The sequence below is a fragment of the Falco punctatus genome, assembly GCF_963210335.1.
Source record: "Falco punctatus genome assembly, chromosome: 1".
In the NCBI taxonomy this organism is placed as follows: domain Eukaryota; kingdom Metazoa; phylum Chordata; class Aves; order Falconiformes; family Falconidae; genus Falco; species Falco punctatus.
Window position 1 is genome coordinate 80,069,936 of NC_137580.1, and position 23,736 is coordinate 80,093,671.

Sequence of the window (23,736 nt, forward strand, 5' to 3'; positions counted from 1 at the left end):
AATGGTCGACAGGGATGAAACTAAACTGTATTTGACAGAACAACTCACAAAGATGACCCTGCTCAGAAACCAGGTGGAAAAGTATGACTGGAAGGAATAGAAAGGACTGGGACAAGCACCATTACCTGCACAGGAGAAAGGTTTCAAATATTTGTGTATACACATGTCGAAGGAGATCTCGGCTCACAGAAGGGTTGGGGATGGAGAAAACCAAAAAAGTTTGGAACAGATTTTGAGACAATTTTTTTTTTCCCCACAAAGTTCAATTTTCTGCAAAGGTTTGTATTGAGAAGAGGAGCAAGCTGGGTTATTTCGACAGCCTTCTGCTCTATTTCTGCTCTGAGCTGAGGGGAAGCCCCATGAGCAAGCCCCGGGCAGCGCTGAGCCTGCGCTGCAGCTGGTGCTGAGGGGCAGGAGCTCAGCGCCGCTGGGGAGGTGGGTCCCAGCTCTGCACTAACCACATGCATCCGAGTGTCTGGCTGGGACTGGGTTTGCTCACGGAAGGTGGAAGAACGCACTGAGGCTGCCCTGTGCTGCTTGCAGTGCAGAAACACCATTGAGGCTGATGTGCAATTTCATGATTAAGACATTAATTAAAAGATGAAGATTCTAGAGACAGTATAATTATTGGTATAATGTCATAAGAAATGACTGAGAACATCATCTTCCGAGTGCTGTGTTTGAGGAAGCCTGAACTCGCCTTCCCCTCTGCATGAACGGTCCAACTCTTGGCAGCTGCTCTCCTTCCAGTAAGGATGTGAATCCTAGCCGCCCTTTCCATCGCTTTGCCTGCAAGTGAGTTGGAAACTAAACAAAAATTTCAGGGAAAAATTTTTTAAAAATAATAATCCTTATATAATCTGAGGTGATTTTTTTTTAAACTACTGAAACCAAAAAAGCAATTTTTCATACGCCCATATTTTACTTAAGTGCAAATGGTTGTTTCTGAACTAGAGGAATACTTATCCTCCCTTGAGTCTCTGATCTGAGTCCTTTAAAATTTCATCATAATTTCCTATTATTTCGAATAAAAGGAATAGAAATGTGAATGCTAGAGATGAATAGAGGATTCATTTCCAAAATGTAAGTGTGACATTCTCACTCAATTTATTATTAAACTGCTTTATTACTGGTATCCTCAGCCTGGCTCTTCCACACTTCTTGTTTGTGTATGTATGGAGGTTTTACTATTCTCAGCCCCCACTCAACTGAATATAATCACAGAGAGGCAGTCAGCATTGTCGCTTTTGCTCAGTTCTGTGCACATTTAATTGCACTAAATCATAGATAGAATAAAGGATGGGAGCACACCTCTGTAATAAACTATAATGTTTAAAGGAAACCTTGTCACCAAGGCAAGTAAACCTGCAGTACCATGTCCCCTCTTCAACATCACACAAGACACCAAGAAGCTCAGTAAATATCTGACTGATATTCATGAATCACTAGCAGGTTAAACAGCAGTGGAAAGAAAAAATGTGTGTTTATCATATTTTTTTTTTTTTTGCCATCTCCTGACTGGATCATACTTATTACACAAATACTGGAAGTCATTACGTGAAATGGTATCGTAAAGCAAATGCTGGAACAAATTTTCACTTACGAAAGCTAAAAGATGTAACTGGTTACAAAGTAAAGTAATTCATACTTGTAGAATTTATACAAGGTATAGACTCTGTCAGTTTTATCTTATTGCTTCATATACTTCAGCAAGATGTCATCTAATTTCTTGTATAATGAATAACCAAGCTTATCTGCATCTCCTCTGAAATACTTTACTCATTTAAGCTGCATACTTTGTGACACATAAATAGTTGATTCACTCCTGGATGAAAAAAATGCATGTAAAGTTAATAACAGCAAACAAAAAAATAATTTCGTTTATTTTTATGTGGGTCAACTTACATTGTTCGCTGGTTTGTTTTCTACAGACAAATTCATTTTTATATAGCACAATATAAATTCATAAGAATAAAAAGCTTTTTTGTTCTCAGAACTAGACCATCCAGTTCAGCCTACAGTATATTTGATTTATTTTGTCTATACTGACTTATATTTTTTTCCTTTCAGATCACACATCTCTTGACACAGAACTCTTAGGAAGCTGTTCCATTATAGTTTTTCATTTAACTTGCTCACATGCTTAAAACTGGTGATTTGAGTGTTAATAGACTTTTTCAGTATTAGCTAAAATAAATTTGTTACCAATTTGGTACGGATTAAATGAGTTTGTTACTGTAAAAAGAATGGTATGATGAAAATACAGCTTCCAGGAAGAAAACGAGGATCCTCTACCAATTTTAATAATTTATGTTCTTTGGTTTTTGTTTGTTTAGGTTTGGGTTTTTTTTTTTTTTTTTTTTTTTTAGTAAAGCAGTGCTAGTATGCCAACTATTCTTGTTCAGAGAGAAGAAAAGCTTGCAGTTGAGGCTTGAAAAGCTACAAGAAAGACAGAAACCAAACCAGAAAGGACAAAAAACTGTCAGGCAAAACAAAGTAGAACTTAGTAGCTGGAAAACAGAATGTGTGAATGAAGCTATAAGGTGAAAGACATAGCTGAGGCTGTAAGTTCTGCAAGTAAATCAGCTGAAATTAACTCACTCTGTATAAACTATATAGCAACTACAAAATGGAAAAAAAGCTGAGAAAAGGGTCATCTTAGAATCTGTTGAGTAATATCTGGGACCTAATAACTCTAAATGAAAACAGTGTTAAAGTGATGTGGGAGAAATATAAGAAATGCCATGCAAAAACATTCCAGTCCTCCATCGATGCTTGTATTCTGTTTTTAGCAGTGACTTTTAGTGCTATAACGTTTCAAAGAAAGCTGGAAGAAAGACATGTGGTAAGCAATTATAAAATCTACCCTGAGGAAAAAGTTTCTTTCTGCAGCCCATCAGTTAGAGGTTGGTTATGCCCTGAGGCACGAGGATTAATATTCTCTCCAAATGCTTTTGTTTTATAAAGCTGTATCTTTGTTTTCATAAAAATGTTCATTTTAATTATTATTATTATTAATCCTACTTACCCTCTGGAAGCCAAGGATGTCTGCAACAATAAATTCCACCATACGGTTGTTTACTTAATGTGACAGAAATGTACTTTATGACTTTAAAGGACAGCTGGAGTAAGTGGGTGCTTTCAGAGACTTACTGAGGTCATCACTGACACAACGCAAAGGTGGCAAGAATTAAAAAGGCAAACCATATTTAAGGGAAGGAGGGAGATGGAAGTAGGAGAGAACAGATAAAATAGCAGCATTTTTTTACCAGACATTTGCCATTCACCTGGTCCTCGTGTGTAACTGGTTGTGAATTATAATCTGTTTAGATTGCTGAAACACCATCTTTCAGATGTTCAGTGAAGATGGTGGTACTAAAAGCAAATCTCCCAGAGTCATAAGTTATCCTTAGAGTACCTGCAGCAACTATAGGAAAAAAGAGGAGGCTTGCAACTCCTGTTTGGACAGACAAATTTCTTGTGTTTAGAAAGCATACTCAATGTGTATATTATCAATATATTTTCACTTCATTTATTTACGTTTTTAGGATTCTGTTTTCTTAAGCTGTTGCTTTAGGATAAAAGGCTTGATCCTGAAAACATATGGGCAGCAACACTACTATGCACCTAAGTTCATTTATACATTCAGATCTTTGTAAACTGCAATGGGATGTACAATAGAAATATTCTAAGAAAGAGCCACTTGTGAAAACAAATTTTCTATTTTGCTTTTATTGTTTTAGGAAATTATATGCAAGTCAATTCCAGAGAGTGCAGTGCTAGCGAGGCATTGAAGATTAAAGCCCTCGCATTCTCAGTTTTTAAAGAAAACTATACATGAGTATTTTGTGTTTTCCTTTTGATAGCTCATATCTTAAGAGATACTTAATTTTTTTGTAGTAGACAAGAAATGTAGGTATTCTCTGCTTTTTAAATGAACATGATTAGCATATAACATAAAAGTATGTGTGTAAAGGACAGGATCCTTCAGGTAAGTATCAAGTCTTACAGGGGTTCTGAAAATAAATAAATTATTAAATGTAAGACCTAGTAATTCTATGGTGACCGATGGCCATCTAATATATTCTACATATTGTTTACAAGAATCTCTCCCAGCCCAAATGTTTCACATTTATAACAAGCAAAGTGAGAGAAAGAACAAATCAGAGCGGGATGGATATTAAAGATCAACAGGATAAAATGGGAATGCAATGACAAATAAAGGTCTTAGCTATGGCATTTAACCACAGAGCCACAGTGGAGGTAATGAAAACCTATCTTGCTTCTGGTGATGCTTAGGGAGCAATTAGAGAAAGATAACCTTCTTGAGTTCCTGATGCCAAAAAGCTCTGCTGCCGATGTCAGCCTTTTAAATGGCCGGTGTGGCCTCCAAGCTAATGACCTAAGAAGAAAAACTGCTATTTTGCCTTCTGTCCACTTTCTACTGCAACACCTGTCCCATGGCTACTCAAAGAGGAAGTCCTTCCTTTACTCTCATTACCCCATTCAAGATATAAATAGCTATTAGAGAGGATGCTCAAAGGAAGAAAGGCTAATGAAAAGTTAAAATATTAAGTAACTCTGCATCCTTCCCTCCCAGCTCCCACCTCATGCAATATTTTAGAGTCAAAGATATTTGCAATTCTCTTTGCAATTCTATTTTTTTTTCTGATGCCAAAATCAGGATTCCAGACTCTGGCTGTAAGATCTTGTAGTTTTGTCTGTTGCAATGTCTGAAAGACTTACCTTGTTTGCAAACTGATCCTGATTCCATTTTTATTTACCCTGGTAACAGATAGCACAGATAGAAATGTGTATAATATGGATTCTTTTGCACCTCTTTTTCTATTTTTCTCTCTAATGACTTGTGCAGATATTTTGTGCTCACTACATGACAGCCAGATGTATGCTCAGGCTAGGGGAACTTGCCATTTTGTATGTGTATGTGTATAAAATTTCAAAGGACTTTAATAAGCAGGTAATTTTTTATTCCTTTTATCATAGCATTCATTTAACTCTAATTATGTTAATGGTTTTGGTTACAATTGAGCTAAATAGAATAATTTAAGCCTTGTGAATGGGTGGATTTATGTATTTGTTTTATGCAATTTTTTTTTTAATACGGCATTGGGTTTCACTTTCAGTGAGGCAGATTTGTTACAAAGGGTTTAGCTATGTAAACAGTGAAACTGAACAAGACACAAACTATATCCTAAGTCTCAGAGGTGTACAATGATGAACTATTACTTATTATCTACAAATTGTATTTAAGCAAGTCCATTTCTGACCAGGAAAGCTCTTTGGCCTCTGCGTCTAATTATAACTTTAAGAACCACTTGCTTAAAGCTATGGATTGCATTTGAACAGGAACACTTCCCTGAAAATAGGGTATGAATAGCGTCTGGTTTTGTATCGAATGCTCATTTTTAACCTAATAAATTAAAGCCTCCTAGACCCCAACTATTTCAGAAGGAGGTATTGTTCATTGCCCAAAACAATGTTCTGGTAGTGTGATTTACATTGTTGCTTATACCTACACGTTGTTTAGGTCAAAAATCCATAGTTTAAAACTACCAAAGGACAGATTTACTGTACAGATAGAGTGTAGCAGCTGGGAAGGAACCATTAAAATCTATCGGGCAATTACCATGACTGTTCAAGAACAGTATTTATTTGAAATCCCACAAAAGCTCAATAAAACCCCTTTCTGTTTTAACGGATAACTTCAACTGGAATTTGTATAGCATTGTGTGTATTGTTGGTATTGTGGTAAGAGAAGGGTTGATTTTTTTTTTTTTCTCATTTATTCCATCTGTTTCTCCATGAGATCTCTGCACTCTTTTCATGGCTAAAAACCCTAGTATGTTTTGTAGTTTTATGTTTTTTGAACACTGGCCACTGGATCATCTAAATACCAAACAGAATTGCTATGAGAGAGCCAGTTATATGGGATAGGAAGGTTTGTTGAAGAGAGCAGGAGAAAAGTGACATGGACAGCTATTGACCACAGCAGTTCAACCTCTTGAAGAAGACTTTGCAACACATTTTGGAGATGGATTATCTAAAGATGTAAAGGGAAATGGGAAAAAGACAACATAGATTTATAAGAGGGGAATGCATATCACAATGATGCAGTGTCTTTCCTTGGTAACATAATTGATTTTATAGACAAGAAAAATACGATAGAGCTAATCTATTTGGAGGTCAGCAAATAATTTGATTTGGTGTCTTAAGGACAATTATTATTTCAACATAAGAAAATATAGCAAAATTGTTGTATGGATAATGGACTACTAGAAGGAAGGTGAAGCAGGTAATGTTGAAAGCGCAAGGGGCAGTCTGAAAGGCAGTTACCACTGGAAAGTCTGGAGGCCTGATCTCGAGAATAATTTTACTGAATGTTATTATTGTTAGTGGCCCTGGCATATGGGATTAGAGCATGTTGGGATATGGGATTAGAGCATATTAAACCTACTTGCGTGGTAGTACAGATGAGGACTAGAATTTCTAGTAGGTAAGACTAGTATATAAACATACTGGATTTTTCTCAGGGATCTGTGTAAATAGAGATGTCACCAGTAGAGCAACATTGGCTAATGAGGACTTAAGTTAGTTCAGCTGATAAATTTTTCAGTAGACTTCTTTAGCAATACCATTTTTTAAAAAGTTGTTTGTAGGAAATGTGTTGAAGGTAGGGAAGACTATATTTGCAGATCCAAATCTATCAGAAAGGAGCAATTTTTGCTATTTTGTATTTCCCTAATAAGATCTTATTTTGGGGGAAAAAGAAGGAAAAGTATAGAACCTCATACCACCTCAAATAATCACAAAACTGGAAAGTACAAGCAAAATAGAACAGAAAGACATTCCATTTCAGAATTACTGCTTAACAGAATGCATTCATTTGCAAACGAGCAAAAAGTGCATTATCCTCAAAGCGTAAGCCAAAAATCTTAATGCAGGCAATCAGCCCTGTTCCCATGAACGCAGGGTGAGTACCTTAGTGCGATACAGAACTATGCAGGGGGAGGTCAGGACTTTTCCTTACTGCATATGTCAGCTTTTATCATCCTGCAGCATGCACTGCAGCATTTCTCCTGTTGTTTGCCTACAACTGATATACATAGGTTTTCACATGTATCTGGATTTCTTGATGCACCAGAATATTCCCCCCTCCCCCGCCCCCCAGTAGAATGCCTTCATTTTGAAAATCTACATTCGTATTCTGAATACAACTGAGTAAAATTTTGGCCAAGCTTGCTCTGAAATGTCAGAGAAAGCTAAATAAATTGGAGAGTTGGGAAACACATTTGAGCTTCCCATGTACTGCAGCCTCATAGCCCAGGCTTTGGAACTGATCTCTTGCTGACGGTGTAACTCACCAGCCAGTGTCATAATGCAGTTTGCATGTTGTAAAGGAAGCAGGGGTACTTGTAATGAAATGTCCTGTAACCCTTTCAAAAAATATCTGCAGAATTTTTACTTGGACAGTGTGCATACACAGCACAGATGACAAGAATATTTTTAAGACAATACATGGATCTGCACAACTACTAAAGTAAATGAGATTTCATTTTCATGAGTGGATGAACGGGATGTACACTGAAAAAATGCGAAGGGCCTCGGCTGTGCTCTCTGTGCAGTAGCGGTGTCGCTGAGGGGGTAAGGCAAGGAAACCTTTGTTTTGCAAAATTAAAACAGGATGTTTTGGTGTCTAGTGCACTTTCATACATATGAACACTTTCTAGTTCCTCGCCCTTCTGGTCTCTTCAGGCTCCTTTCAGATACTGTTGCCTCTGTGGTGGGCATGCGGCCCTCCAACAGCAGCAGTGGTGACAGCAATCGCAGAGTTGTAGCAAATCTGTGAGAAAAAGATGTTACTCTCACCCTGCCCATGGTATGCATTTCACTACTTACACAATTACCAAGTGTTTTTCTACACTTTTCCTAAAGAGGGAAACAATTCTGCCTCGGAGCTTTGCTGCTGATCGCGTTCCCAGTCGAGGTGCGACTTACATGTGAGCCCTTGATTCAAGCCCTCACCAGAAATCCAGCTGTATCACAACAACTAGCAATTTTGTTTCCAAAATGGCAGCCTGTTAACACTATAAACTGTGAATGCTCTCAGGAATTAATTTACTTACTAGCTTATTAAGAAGGGTGGTTTTGAGCTCTCTTAAAAAAAAATTTCCAGACAATTTTCCACAAGTGCCAGAGATTTTTAAATTAGTCGTAAATGCTGCATGTACTGTCAATAAAAGCATACATTTTTCTAGCAGCAGGACTCAGCCTGCCTTGAAATACTGTTTTGAAGACTGTGAAAGAGATGTTGCAATTGCAGGAAAAATGGAATTCTGCTTGATTTTAAGACTGTGTCAATAATAATATAACCCACAATATCTGTAATGTGCTGTTTACAATGCTACCGTCAGCTGCTGCTTTGCAGAATGCCATTAGAGAGTGATATTTACTGTAAGAAAATATTCTCAAGAAGCGAAGTCAGCTACAAAATAAAATCAATGATAGATCGCTTTCTTTACACGAGTCTAGTTCTGAGATGCAGTTGTGTCTGTTTTCACTGGAAGTAGCTGTGGACAGGGAGCATTCATTGTATGTGGCTCTGCCTTAGGTTACTGTGTAACAAAATATAGTGGGCCTGGAATTTATACTAGCATGAGAATATTGGTACAAGGCTTAAACAGATAATAATGTTTACAGATCTGTTGGGACTATGGTTTATGTGCTGTTTCTTCTATGCAGTGAAGTAATTTTTGACCACTAGATGGGACTATACAACTTCATGCAATAGCATTAATAGCAATATTAGAGTTTTACTCGCAATTAATACTTCCCACCACCCCCCTCAACACTTTACTGAAAGAGAATTTTGTTCCTGCCCTTTGCAAAGGGTGAAAACAGTAGAGCTTCTTGTAAACAAAAAAAGATCTCTCTAATGCTAGTGAAAAAAAAAAAAAAAATAACAAACATTACAGTTTACCCCAATAAAAGATCCAGCATGTATATAAACCAAGTTTTAAAGTTGTAACAGATCAGCTTATCCTCTGTGGAGACTAACACTGCAGTCATGCTGCTTGACGGTGTACTACTACTACATATTTCTTCTTCATCATCTTTTTCCTTGGTATGCAATTATCTTAGCTGCTAACATTTGAGTCTGACTTCCTAAATGATGCGTTATACCATTTCTTTGTAATCTTAGGCTCATCAAGGGCTCTGTGATACTTTATTCTGATTAAGATGCTATAAGAAGTAAAAGAAATGAGAACCAGTTACCTTTTTCCCAGCTAATTCATTATATTCCTCTTTAGTTTTCCTGTGATTAGATTCACAGTGACCTGGAATCGGTAGCAGTAAAACACTTTCCACTTTGATGAACTCAGCAGGTTTTATTTCATTGTGAAACAATGCTTGGCAGATGGAAGACTGATCTTCATTGGCTATTGTGATGCTAATGCTTATTTTTCCTTCAAAACATGTGTGTTTTTTTTTTTTTTTTTTTTTTTTAAACTTTGCTTGCTCTCGATTTTAGAGTAGCAATTCTACCATGGCTCTTTTCATTTGATGTTTAAAGTTGTTGACTTTAATCAGTATAGGATAACACATTTCAATCCCAAGGCTATTTCATTCTAGAATGTGCAGGAAAGGTCTTGACCATGTGATAGGGCTTGTTGCTGAATTTATTTTTGTTTCTTGTTGGAAATGTGAATTTCAAGCTCTGTCACTGTCTTTTAAAAAAACTAAATGAAAAGAAAGAAAGTACAACCTAATTATTTTTTTGCTTGCTTGCTTATTTGTCTGGAATATTTGATAAAAGCATCTGGAGCACACATACAGCTTTAGGACCAAGTGCAACAAGATAGTGATTTTGCTCACCCAGTCCTTTTGTGGCAAATACTGTGTAATTTACTGATATAGCCACACTGCATATCTAACCTGACTTGTACTGTTTAAGCTCAGGCACTGAAAACCATCCAATTTTTGGTTTATTGTACCTCACTGAGAATTTGTACTCTAAAATAACAAACCAGGGGATCAGAATATTATTATTTACTTTTAGCTAAGAGACACAGAATAGAGACAATACCATTAACATGCTGAAATATCACAGCTCGTCCAGCTGATACGCACATGTGTTGAAGAACAGTGGTTCTTCACAAAAATGACATTTTGGTAGATAAGTGTCAGTCTACCATGGTTACTCAGATACTCTCAGCAAGACAGAGAGATGAATTCCCAGGTTCCATAAATGCCCTTTCCCTCTAGGGTCCAGAGATGTCTCAGAAATAACTGGCATTTATCAACACAGGCACCCAGAGACAGAGGAAGCAAAACGATGAGGTTCTGTTTTACCATTGCCAGGAACTTGTTACTGACTAACATAATGAATATGGTTTCTAGTTCTTACTGCTGTGAAAATGTGCATGCCTCTATGCAATAGATCTCTAGATAGATAGACACAAACAGGCATTCTGTTTATTTAATGTCGAAGTATTGTTACAGTACATTCATATATATTTGAAAGTAACTGTCTTAACCTTGGCTGCTACTCAAGTTTTGTTGTGGGTGAGGAAATCTGCTTGGCAGGTTCTTTGGCATTGTCAAAAACCTATAGATATGTCTGGCTCAGCATTACACAAGACTCATCTGTGTGTACAAAGGAAAAGGTTGTTCTGTGTGTATTATAGAAAGATAGCATGGGTAAGTACATGCACATATGTATGTGTTTAAATATGTGTGTGTGTATGATTTTGTAAGTGCATGGCAAAGGCTCCTTCTCCAGGCACTGTCCTAGCTGCATTTAGAAAATTTCTTAGTGTGTCAAAGTTACCATGAAAAACATGAACAGAGCTGTTCCAGCAGTAGCACCCTTTATTGGCCAACTTGCTTTAAAAATGGGACTTGGATTGGACTATGCATATCCAGCTACATAATAAGTTTTGAGAGCTTGGTTTCCAGCTATATCCCACAAATTAGTATGCACCATGGAGCAGAAAGAATATACAACACCTGTGATTTCCCAGGCAGAGATGCCTGACATTGCTTACCTATATCTCAGTTTCTTGTCACTGCCTAACGGGTGGAGGAAGAAGGTTCTACATGTGTGCAAAAGGAATACTGCAGGGTGAGAGTGTTTCATGTCTGAACGGAGACTGGATCAGGTCTATCTGATCCCCTAAGACCCAGGAAGCCAGAGCAGTCTTAAGAATATTCTTCAGTCCTTTCCTGAGCTTCATAAGACAGGTATGTGGAGAAAAAAAAAATAAATCAAGCTTTCTCCTCCCTTAAAACAGTTATCTTTTTTACAGTTCTTTTCTTCCAACAATAGCTTAGACTTTTACACTTTCCTCCACAGAGATTATTACTGCTGTTCCTGTTGTTTAGCTAAAGTAGAATGCAAGTGCTGCTGCTGCTATTGACGTGACAGAAACCCTTTGTATTCTTTATCCTTCATATTCCCATGTGCCTGGCCATTTTATTTAGCCTGACTGCTAGAAAGAGAATTCTGTCTTTAGGCAAACCTGCTTTTGCATAAGGATTTTTGGTTTTCAGAAAATATGTGATTACTGTTAGTTCTTAGAAATTGTAAAGCTGAAACATTATCTGTTTGCATTTGTGTATACAAGCTTGAGGTACACAAGATTTTAGGCAAACCTTGTTGAGGTTATGTGAAATTTTGTTCTTGAGTAAGACAAAAGCTGTATTTTGAGGAAAGCCCCAAATGGTAGTGTGGACTTTAATTTTACAGGACCAAGTTAGCTGTTCCCCCTACTCAGCAGGTTTATGCAGTGTCAAGGGGTCTAGCATGGACATTTGAGTTAACAGTATCTGCAATATGACATCCAGATTTGTTTCCACTGAGGGAGCTGAGCAGGCTTCTTGCCCCACCAGTAACATGGGGAATGAATGAGGGCTGCCTCCAAACACCGCTGTTAAAGTATGCGGGGAACAACAGCTGTAATCAGAAAATTGCTTTTTCATTTTACCTTACCCAGAACAAGCCGATGAAAAAAGTTTCATATGCTAGTGGTTGAGATGACATTAACTGGGTGAAGGAGGTTGGCTGTCCTGTGTGGTATTTTACGCTTTCAAGACTGCCCTGACTGTAGGGGTTAAATAAGGGTCTAGAGATGTGGATGCTGGACTTGGAGAAAGGAAGGAAAAAGTTTAAGATTGGCTTGCATTGTAAACAGATTCACTGTGGTTCTCCATTTTTTATCATGTCCGAAACTATAACTATACAAACCCTATTTAATGGCATGGATTTTGCAGAAAAAACTTATCTGGCTTGAGTTACAGGCTAAGTGAAGCAAACATCAGTATGACGTATTCCCTGGAGTGAGTAATCGCTGTGAATTGGGTACTAGACTACTCACAGAGAGCCCCAAACACTAACACATTTCTTCAAAAGGGTAAAAGGCTACATCTTCCCATTAGCTGTCTGCGCCTGTTTGGAGGTTTGTAGTGGAAGGAGAAAATGGTATCTGATGACCCATGTCAGCCAGGAAACCCTTTTGGACTCCCAGGTCCTGAAGGATTTTATAACATGTTCATTTTGTAATACTATCAGGGCTAAAAACATAAGACACTTAAGAATGCATCAATGTGTGATCTCACTTGAGAGTCAGGAAACCAAAACAGTTGAGGAAATGTTTGAGGATATCTCCCAGTGGACAAAGCAGCTCTAAACTGCATGTAGCACAAAATCTGAAAAAGTTAAGCTGGGCTATGATTCATGCCCCTAGGAAAGTTCTTCTCATCTTTGTGCAGCAATTAAAAAAAAAAGAAAAAAAGAAAAGCAAACAAGCAAAAAAACTTGGGTAAAAAGCTATCCAAACCCATGGATAGCTCTGGGTATATTGTATAGAAGAGCTATCAGGTAGGATGCATTCCTGTGCCTCTAGAAACTACTGCAATATTTTTTTTTTTAAATCTATACTTAAGATTTAGATAAATGTGTAAAAAAAGGAGGGCACTTTATTGCCAACAAGAGAAGGCTGATAATGGATTTTGGGTTCAATTTTTTTTTATTTTATTTTTTTTTTTTTAATTCTTGAGATATTCTCAGGTTTCTAGCAGATTCCTTTAGAAAAACAGAACCAGAAGATGAATGCTTCCATTCATGCAGTCATTCAGTGCGTGTTCTGGGAGACACTGTTCCCTCAGGCTATTGCTGGCCATGCTAAGGCTTACCAAGAAAATGCTAAAGTGTGCAGGTGATGTCTGAATATGATGAAGGAATGATAGAAAAGCATGACTAAAGACTCCAAGCAGCTGTGGAAGAGGTGGACCTGTTAAATTAAAGCATATTAAGGGAAATGTTAAGTTGAAATGAAGATAATGTACTTGGAATATCTTGTACAGCAAAGTGAGCAGGCAGGTGGTATTGAAGTGGAGGCTATCAGTTACAGATGTTTGTAAAGAACTTATTGGTATGGTCCTTTTCTCATAAGACAGCCCTGGAGATGTGTGGCTTATGCATCACTGGCACTAAGGAAAATTAAATAGAAAAGAAGTCTTTGGCCTTAGTCTCTAAGAATAAAAATGATTTGATTTCATTATTTAGAGAAGGTCAGTGTTAGCTGAACCTGACTAGAAGCCACTTAACTGCCATTGCCAAAAGGTGCCTGGCAAACAGCCTCTAGTGAATAAAAACATCATTCTCAGCTACAAAAATAAGTTCTTTTTCAGAAAAGATGATCTGAGGAAAAACTGGGTAGTGGGAGATAGAGATTCTCAGACCACTTCACAAAAGCAAATGGTAGGACGCCAGAGGTGGGTTATATACTGGCATTCTGATGCAAAGCAAGCAAACAGGACCTGCCCTACAAAGATAAAATGAGGTATGATTCCTAGTACTACCACCATGATGTCTTCTAGGTGGCAAACCAGACTATTACTTCTAGGCAGTCAAGTAATTTAGTAAAGAGGGTTTTATTGAAAGTTGCCTGAAGAGTTATAGAAGAATATCATAACAGGGAGATAAGAAGGTGATGCAGAGCTGGAAAATACCTTAAAAAAGATTTGGTATTTTATACACCATGAAGACTGATACTAAGGAATTAATAGTTTTGTTCCATACATGAAGAATAGAGGATATTTAAGTACAATAGTTCTTGTACACAGCTCAAGAAAAAATGGCTTCTGAAGTAATGTAGGCACAGAGGTATTTGAACTTAGAAAAAAAAAAAAAGAAACATCGTTCTCCACCTTGCATTCATTCTGGGCTGCTGTTCTCTTCATTGTTAGAACTAGGTATTTACAGATAAATCTATACTGTGCACATGAAATACATCTTCGTCAGACACTATATTATATAATAGTTCATAATGGAGTTCAGTTTAGGGGAGATGAACCACTTCATATCTGGTCTATTGAAAAAACCCTGTTCAAGTGATCCTTTAATCTTGCCCTTGGTACTGTCAAATACTAAATCTGCAGGAAGGGGTGGGGGTGAGGGGTGTTGTTACCCAGTGGCAATGTTTTCAGTCTAAAACTACAAACTGGACACCTTCCCCTGTTAAAAATATCAGATAAAGAATTATCAAATATCAAATTAAAGAATGTTAAAGATATCAGAGCACCTGGGGGTCTGCAGTTAAAGATGCAGGTAAAACAGACATAACTTTGTATAATCTGTTGCCTGTAATAACCTGTATATGGAGATATGGAAGGTGCTACTGTGTTGTGAAAATGCTGCTGAACCAATCTCTCATGGTTGCGGAGTTTATCAATCCAGAAATACATGTACTACTACCTACTGAACCCTTCCGCCCGCCCCTGAACACCAAACAGCCCTTCTTTGGAAGAACCAGGGCAATCAGGTACAGACAGGATTTTTTTTTTCTAAATGGGAGTCTGAGTCATGATGAATCTTTGGTATTCCACAAGCCTTTTGGGATGGTCCTTATGGCCATTAATCCCGCAAGATGGTCTGGCATCTTCTTAGAAGAGTAGGAAGGAGGGAGAGAGTTGAACATTTGGGGCAAAAATAGACTTAGAGTAAGCCAAATGCTTATAAACGTAACAGTCCCTTATGGAGACCTGTTTTCTGTCTTTCACTGCCTCTTAACCATCAGAATCATATTTTAACTCCTGGGATCCTAAAAAGAACAAGAATGTGACTCACTGGAGAACCAGGAAGGTGCCCAGCAGGTCCTCAGCAAATCTTCTCTAAAGGCTGTTTTGTTATAGCCCCTAAACCAATACCTGCTTTTACCTCTGGCAGTTTTATTTTTGGGGTTTTCTTCCTGCTCTTCCTGAAACGTCAGGCTCAGAATGATAAACTGTTAGATGAGCTCTTGCAGATATCTCCACAGAGGAGCTGGATAACATCTGGCAGACAATGGGTACTCTATTTTAGGATTGCCACGCTGTAGAGAATGTCCCTGAGGAAGCCTTGCAAAATGGTGTACTGTCAGGCAATGCAAATCTGCCTGTGACTGTCACAACTTGGTGAAGGTGGGTAGCTGGAGCGACCTTCCCAGGGGAAGTCAATTCTCTCCTCTGGTGAGAGTGTGCAGAAAACACCTGCAGCTCACACGCCTCTCTCTAATGAATCTCCCTCACAGCCAGACAATTCTGCACGGCATGCCCAAACCTTCCTGAAAAAATTGCCTTTGCATAGGTTGATCGACATGCATAAGTCAAGCTGGGAGGTGGGGGATTGCATAGGGATGCCATGGGCCTAGACTGCAGGCTCCTGCCTTGTGCATCCCAAAGGCACAGATGGACTGTCCTGGGGAAATCCAAATCAATTCACCTTCCTGTGTGTTTTTCCATGCACTCACAGCCAGGGCTACACAGCTCTGTGGGAGCATTAGTCAAGTGCAGGGTACACAGGGGTCCAACTAGGAAAACCCTTCTGGCTGATGTCTCAGACACCGGGGCATGTGGCCAGGGAGAACAGTAACAACCATGTGCCTGCAGGAAGAGAGCCACATGCAGGGGAGTGGCAAGCCATATTGACTGGACCTTGTCACCCCAAACTCTGGCTGCGTTGCTGGTTTCTCGATGGAAATCTCAGGCTGGGGCTGAAAGAGTTGGACTTGGGACCTAAGCAGAGGGGAATGTTTTCTGCAGGCTCCAAAAAGCTTGATGAGTCTGTGAGTGCAGCCATGTGGCTCCATCCCTGACAGCTTTTGCTTCTGGATGAGAGGTAAGATCTTGCTGCATTAATTTCCTCTTGTATAGTATGATCCTGTAGAGCATTTCAGGAAGAGTATTTTTTGAATGCAGAAAATATCCTTCCTTGCAGTGTTGCTAATGGAGAAGCCACACAAATGACAATGGTACACAGTGTTTGTGGGGACATACTCCACATGAAGCTGTTTTGGCTGTAGGGCATGGATAGGGCTACTGCTGCTGGTAGCCATACTGGGCTGTCTTGTGCAGTACATCTCGAAAGGTACAAATGATTCTGTTAACCCAGGACTGCCAAGCCTCAACAGCCATGACTCTTAAGTATCGCATCTACCGTCTTTTAAGTACCTCCAGGGATGATGACTCAACCTGGGCAGCCTGTTCCAATGCTTGATAACCCTTTTGGTGAAGAATTTTCCCCTAATATCCAACCTAAACCTCCCCTGGTGCAAGTTGAGGCCATTTCCTCTCATCATTTGTTGCCTGGGAGAAAAGACCTACCCACATCTTGCTACAACCTCCTTTCCAGGTAGTTGGGGACAGTGATAAGGTCTCCCCAGAGCCTCTTTTTCTCCAGGCTGAACACCCCAGTTCCCTCAGCCATTTCTCATCAGACTTGTGCTCCAGACCCCTCACCAGCCTCGCTGCCCGTCCCTGGACACGCTCCAGCACCTCCCTGTCCCTCTTGCAGCGAGGGGCCCAAACCTGAACTCGGTACCTGAGGTGCGGCCTCACCAGTGCCGAGCGCAGGGGGACGGTCACTGCCCTTGCCCCGCTGGCCACACCGTTTCAGACACCAGCCAGGACGCTGCCGGCCTTCCTGGCCACCTGGGCACCCTGCTGGCTCCTGCCCAGCCGGCTGCCAGCCAGCACCCCCAGGCCCTTTCCCCCCAGGCCCTGCCCAGCCGCTCTCCCCCAGCCTGTAGCGCTGCGGGGAGTTGCTGTGACCCAAGGGCAGGGCCCGGCACTGAGCCTGGTGGAACCTCGTACAGTGGCCTCGGCCCATCGGTGCAGCCTGCCCAGACCCTCTGCAGAGCCTCCTGCCCTCAGGCCGACCAACACTCCCGCCCAGCCGGGGGCCATCTGCAAACTGGCTGAGGCCGCGCTCCATCCCCTCAGCCAGGCCCTCCATAAAGACAGTGAACGGGCCCCAGCACGGAGCCCTGGGGACACCTCGTGTGACCGGCCACCAGCTGGGTGTAACCCCACTCACTGCATTATTATTTGATCCTAGGGTATCTTTATTTTGGAAATGCTTAATAACTTGCCTTGTCTGTGATAATTTTGTGTTAAAATTCCTGTTAAGATCCAACAGGAGACCCAGGCATCTTGTATCATGGACTATGTGCTCAAAGAGAATATAAGAAAAGAAAAACGATGACGGAAAGAAAAAGGGTTTATTTTGGTCATCTTGCTTGCTGAAGATGAGTTATATTTATTCTGCTCTGACCTAAAGCAATTTCTTTGGTAATCAACACTGAGAAAAGACCATAAGGCAACCATGAGCACAGGATTCTTGTGTTAGCGCAGATGCCTTTCCCAGCAGGCTTTCAGTGAATGAAAATTGTGCTCATCTTTTATATTCAAGAGCAATCTTCTCTAGCTTTGCCATTCCCATATTAGCTCTCACAGTGTCTTACATTGCAAAATAGCGACTACGATGTTTAAGAAATGTAATCACAAATTCTCTGCATCAGCAAAGTTGCTTTTTTTTGCACGAGCTTATGCATTTTTTATTCAATACTGAAACAGCAATAACTGGTTTTAAATAAACAATTTATCATGGGGAAAAATTATCTTATTTCCTTACAGTATTTTTATGTGTTCCTAATCAAAATTCTGATCTTAGATTTGATGAAAAAACTAATACTAAAGCCTGTGCTCAGTACTGAAGGTAAAATGGCACATAAAACCTGCTTTTTTGAATTCTCACAGGTTGGTGGTTTTATTTTTTTTTTTTTTTTTTTTTGTGTGTGTTAAGTTTTTTGATTGTTTGTTTGTAAGATTTTGAATATAATAGAATAGTTCATTTCTCAAGTCAAGATTTTTCCTTTTATGGTTTGATTATAACCTACTAAGACTCCTGGGATAGAAATCTAACATCAGTGGTTTTGTTCTTCATATAGTCAAACCTCATCAATTTGCTTAAATGATATTTAAGCATGAATGTTAACTACTAGAACTGTAGGCTTTGGAGTTTTGTAATCACTGTGGAATCATGGTGGAATAAGGAAGATGAGATTCTTTTATAGTTCTGACTGCACTGTTCAGCAGGGAAATTGTGCAAATCACTTGATTTAATGGAGACTGATTCTGAAGTAAGTAAAAACAGGGAAAAAAGTCTCCCAAAGAGCCTTTTCAGCAGGTAGCTTAAGGGAGGGTAGTTTACTTGCTGTGACACTGCTTTTTCTTTAGCAATATTGTCTCTTTACTGTCTCTCTACAAAGGTACATGGTATCTGAGGAAGAAACAAAAGTGTGTGTTCATAGCAAGTAGCACAGCTTTACATCATCAAGAAAAGAGCTATCTCAGAATCAACCCAGAGAAATGGGCCAGACAGAACACAAAGGGCTGTGCTGAAGGTAGAGCTTCTGTTCTGGTAAGTATTTTCATATTTATGTTCTTGCTACATCTTCGAAGAAACTTATGATGTGTAACTACAGTTAGTGCTGTGTGCTGTTCTGTGATTTATGTAAGGAGGGACCCTCTGAAGTATGAATAGGAAGAGCTTCTCAACAGTGCAAGCTAGAAAAGTCCCACTCTGATACACCTTCTCTGTTTTGACATGCTTTTACTCCTTCAGGTTGATGATCTTTTTGACTTGCTTTTTTTTCATCGTTGATAAGCTGTTCATGTTGCAGTCTTTTTGTCAGACTTCCCCCCCCCCCCCCCCCTATTTAACAGCTTGACCTTGTTGTATAGTTTCAGTTCGAGACATTTTGACAATAGCTGTGTTCAAAGAGTGCTTCTTTACATCCCCGTTGCTCTCCCAAGGCACATGTTGTAGTGTGAGTCAGCCTGCAGCTTCACTTCCCTTTATGATGCATTGTGCAGGGTGCCATGTCTGAGAAGTCTTTGGCTCAGAGACTTGCCTGTTCCTAGGAAAAGAAGTATACTTGATCATGAAGAATAATTTGAGCTATTTATATTTGAGTTTAAATCGTGCGATCCGAGGATAGATTGAGATACAGAGCACTTGCTTTCCCTGCAGCAGTTTAGCACCTCAGTCCAAAACTTCCATCACTGTTAATGACTAGAAGGCAATGTACTGATTGTGTTGATACCATGAAATAAAGACTTCCCCTTTCTCCTTGTAGTCTAACCTAAATATTCTAAATCATTTACAAACACGTCTGATATAAGTAGGCAAAGCAGTCTGAGTCATGATTTCTGACTAGAAGAAAATTTAGGAAAAAAGAAAACTCTACAGAACATGGCATAATTTTTTCCATTATGTCATATTGATGAAATAACAACAATAAAATTATATGGGGAATATAACATTAAAAATTGACAATGCAAACTCCCCCCCCCCCCCCCCCCCCCCCCCCCGTACAGAAGGGAGAACTCTGTGAGAAAAGTTTGAAGGGACAGTGAAGGAGATGTTGTGTCTCAACACATGAACAGAGAGACTAATGTGTGGAAAGGGCAGAGGAAACCTCCAGGAAGTCAGGAGGAAATTGTCAAGGCATTTGTGGGTCAAGAGTTTTTAATTTGGGATGTGTAATAATTTAAAATCAGTGAAAGTAAGACTAACATAGAGTCACATCTGAAATGCCACTCTACCCCTTGGTATGACTTCAAGCTTTTTAATCTTAAAATGCCCCGGAGTAAGTTATGGTTTATTATGCCTGTGTACCTCTAGAAAAGCATTTGACTTCAATGAAATTACATTATCTACTGATCAGAGCAAAACCCTTCTGGTTTGAGATCAACATGATACAGGACAAATAAGATAACTGGCAGTTCAGACTACAGGAAAGCACTGAAAGTGAAATCCTAAACTGTAGTTTTCAATTACCGAAGAGGACCTATGAATGCTGTTCTGACAGTCAATAAATGAGAAAGAAGAACTTACTAGAGAATATCATTCTACTTTGGGTATACACAAATCTTTGACCTTGCTGCATTGTTCACTCTTTGAAACTGAGGAACTCAAAAGTATTACTTATATGTAGGCTACTCTTAATTTTTTATTAGTACATTTTCCCCCAATGTTATTTTAAAGTCAACACAGCTAACAAAACCATTTGTTACTAATGATCATGATCATTGCTATCGAAAATTCGTGCCATAATTGAATGCTGCTAGATGTGTCATTTGAATTATTGCTGGTTTTTACTATGGCTTGTTTTTTTTATTTTTTTTTTTGTTTGTTTTTCAGATTTGCTAGAAGTCCTTTTCCATAAGGAAAAAAAATATACTAAGAATTAGGTTTTAACTATGCCAGAAAAGAGAAGCTAATACAAGGTACAGTATGAAAGCAGAGTACCTGCTAAACACACTGGTCATGCTGTCAGAATTAGTTGCTATGAATGTGATGTCATAGTTAAGCAGTGTCAAAAGTGATGTTTTTTATGAAATACAGGGCAGAGTTTGTCTTTTACAGCAATGTAATCCAGAATTATGTTTTAGAGACTTGTTCAATTAAGATTCAAAATTAAGGCTGATTCCTATGTCTATTGGGTTTATGTGGCAAGGTTTTGGTAGTGGGGGGTCTACAGGGGTGGCTTCTGTGAGAAGCTGCTAGAAACTTCCCTTATGTCTGACAAGAGCCAATGCCAGCCGGCTCCAGGTCAGACCTGCTGCTGGCCAAGGCTAAGCCTGTCAGCGACAGTGGTAGTGCCTCTGGGATAACATGTTTAAGGGTGAAAAAAAAGATTCTGCACAGCAGCAGCAGGAGAGGAGTGAGAATATGTGAGCGGAGCAGCCCTGCAGCCCCCCAGGCCGGCACAGGGGGAGGGGCAGGGGGTGCTCCAGGGCCGGAGCAGAGGCTCCCCTGCAGCCCCAGGGGAAGCCCATGGGGAGGCCGGCTGTGCCCTCAGCCCGTGGGGGTTAACGCTGGAGCAGATCCCACCTGCAGCCCGTGGGGACCCCACGCTGGAGCAGGTGGATGCCCAAAGGAGGCCGTGACCCGTGGGCAGCCCACGCTGGAGCAGCCCCTGGCAGGACCTGTGGCCCCATGGAGAGAGGAGCCCGGGCTGGGGTGGGTTTGCTGGCAGGACCTGTGACCCCACGGGGGACCCACGCTGGAGCCGGCTGTTCCCGAAGGGCTGCAGCCCGTGGGGGGACCCATGCGGGAGTGGTTTGTGAAGAACAGCAGCCCATGGGAGGGACCCATGTTGGAGAAGTTCATAGAGGACTGTCTCCTGTGGGAGGGACCCCATGCCAGAGAACAGGAAAAGTATGAGGAGCCTCCTCCTGCAGAGAAAGGAGCAGCAGAGAGGATATGTGATGATTGCACTGCAACCTCCATTCCCCATCCCCCTGTGCCACTCAGGGGAAGGAGGCAGGGAAATCAAGAATGAGGTTAAGCCCAGGAAGAAGGGAGGGGCTGGAGGAAGGTGTTTTTAAGACTTGAATTTATTTCTCATTATCCTACTCTGATTTGAATGGTAATAAATTCAACTAATTTTCCCAAGCCAACTTTATTTTGCCCATGATGTTAACTGGTGAGTGATCTCTCCCTGTCTTTATCTTGACACATGCGCCTTTTGTTATACTTTCTCCCCCTGCCCAGCTGAGGAGAGGAGTGATAGAGCAACTTTGGTGAGCACCTGGCATCCAGCCAGGGTCAAACCACCACACTGTCCTTCAGGCATCTAGTGTTAGAAAGAGAATCAATATTACGATTATCAATAGCTCTGTTCGGGATTGGATAGAAAAATGCATACTCTTCTAAATTCATGTACTTTTAATTAATGATAATACAAAAGCTAATGTTACTGCCCACAACTGTGTTGCTTCTAACCTGAATGTTATTAGCAACCAACCACCATCCCCCGCCCCCCAAAAAAAAAAAAAAAAAAAAAAAAAGCCTAAAACACTTTACATACTCTATTTTCATTGTTTTGCTGTTTGAGAAATGAGTTTGGGAGTGGATTCACTTTTTGTATGTGTAATAAAGTAACTGTCATCAACTTTGAAAATTTTAACAGTGTTTGGCATTTCATCCTTTATTGGAGTAAGGGCTGACATTGACTTTGGATTGCCCATTCTCTATACAAGCCAAAGCTGTTCTTTTGAGGTTTAAATTTAACTGCTGCTTTACTTTAGCTGTGAAATTTCCTTGACAACCTTGAGCTCTCTTGTCTTTCAGAGCAGCCACATGAAAGTGGATAGAAACTATGACCACTGGAAGGAAAAAGTAGCAAATGACAGAGAAACAGTGGGAGAGACTTCTATTGGAATACAAAAAGTACCATGTCATATTTTGAGATGCAAGCTGTTCTCTACTGCTGGTAAACTTAGTAAAGGTAGAGGACTATTGGACCATTAATGGCCTCCCCCCCCCCCCCCTCCCAGCTGTGTTATTAAAGTAATTACATTTCAATTAATTTTAAAATGCATAGAATTAGTGTACATTATACTGACAAAAAGAAGATGCCTCTTTCCTATGTTAATACACATCCAATACCTAAATATTTAATTTAACATATGCTTTTGAGATTTAGGTTGCGCTAAATAGTTTTACTGATGTTCTGCAGAAATGCCAAACTTAATCCTCAGTTGCCCAATTCAAAGGAGACAACCTTTCTTCAAATAGTTAACATCCTCATTATATAAGACTTCTCTTATTCACAGTGTCATATCAAATATTGAGTGCATACTTCAAAAAGCAAACTAATGAGGACTAAATATGTAATTTGTCTCATGATACAGTAAGTGGCAAATGTGACTTATTTTGCTTCCTCATGTCTTTAAAACTGAGAAAGTCAAGGATTTTGCTGATTTCTTTATGGACTCAGACTTGAAGATCTTGAAAGAACTGTAATACAGTTAATTTCAGTGACTGCATGATTTTGCTGAAGGCTATGTGAATGCTACCCTAATATTTCCAGAGTAGAATTCTGGTCTGGAAAAGTGGCATAAATTTACTTATTGTTTAATAATTTCATGGGGCCTAAACCAAAGTGATCTTTAATGGAGCCTCTGCACAGATGTGCAAAACAGCTACTACTAATGGGCTGCCAAAATTGGTTTGTTTCTTTAGTAATTAAAACCAGATGGTCAATAACGTTTTCTGTAGTGTAACTGATTTAGTAGATTCTTCTTGTGTAATCAAACACTGATTTACTTTAGTTTTAAAATGATTTTGTGATTGGATAAAGATGACAGACAAAAACAGGTTAGAGGAAAATACTGATCTCTAACATGTTATTCAATTGAAGGCAATAGCTAGTCTGGATTTTACACCAGGTTAGCAGATAGGAATTGTGGCCTAAATACTAACTCTTGGCTTTGAAAAGTTATAGGGAGAATTAATGTCTTGCTCCAGAAGCTTAGACAAATATTCTCCACCAAAATTTATATTTGTAATCAGCTTTTTCATCATACAGTTGCTCCTTCTTCCTC

General features: G+C 39.7%; 1 long non-coding RNA gene across 1 annotated transcript in view; it reads left to right on the forward strand.

Annotated features, from left to right (window-relative positions):
* The window catches only part of LOC308059806, a 97,598-nt gene that overhangs the window by 49,641 nt on the left and 24,221 nt on the right, over positions 1 to 23,736 (forward strand). The window contains exon 2 of the long non-coding RNA XR_013926405.1: positions 1 to 23,736. This exon is cut by the window's right edge and continues 24,221 nt beyond it. This is a non-coding gene — a long non-coding RNA (uncharacterized lncRNA).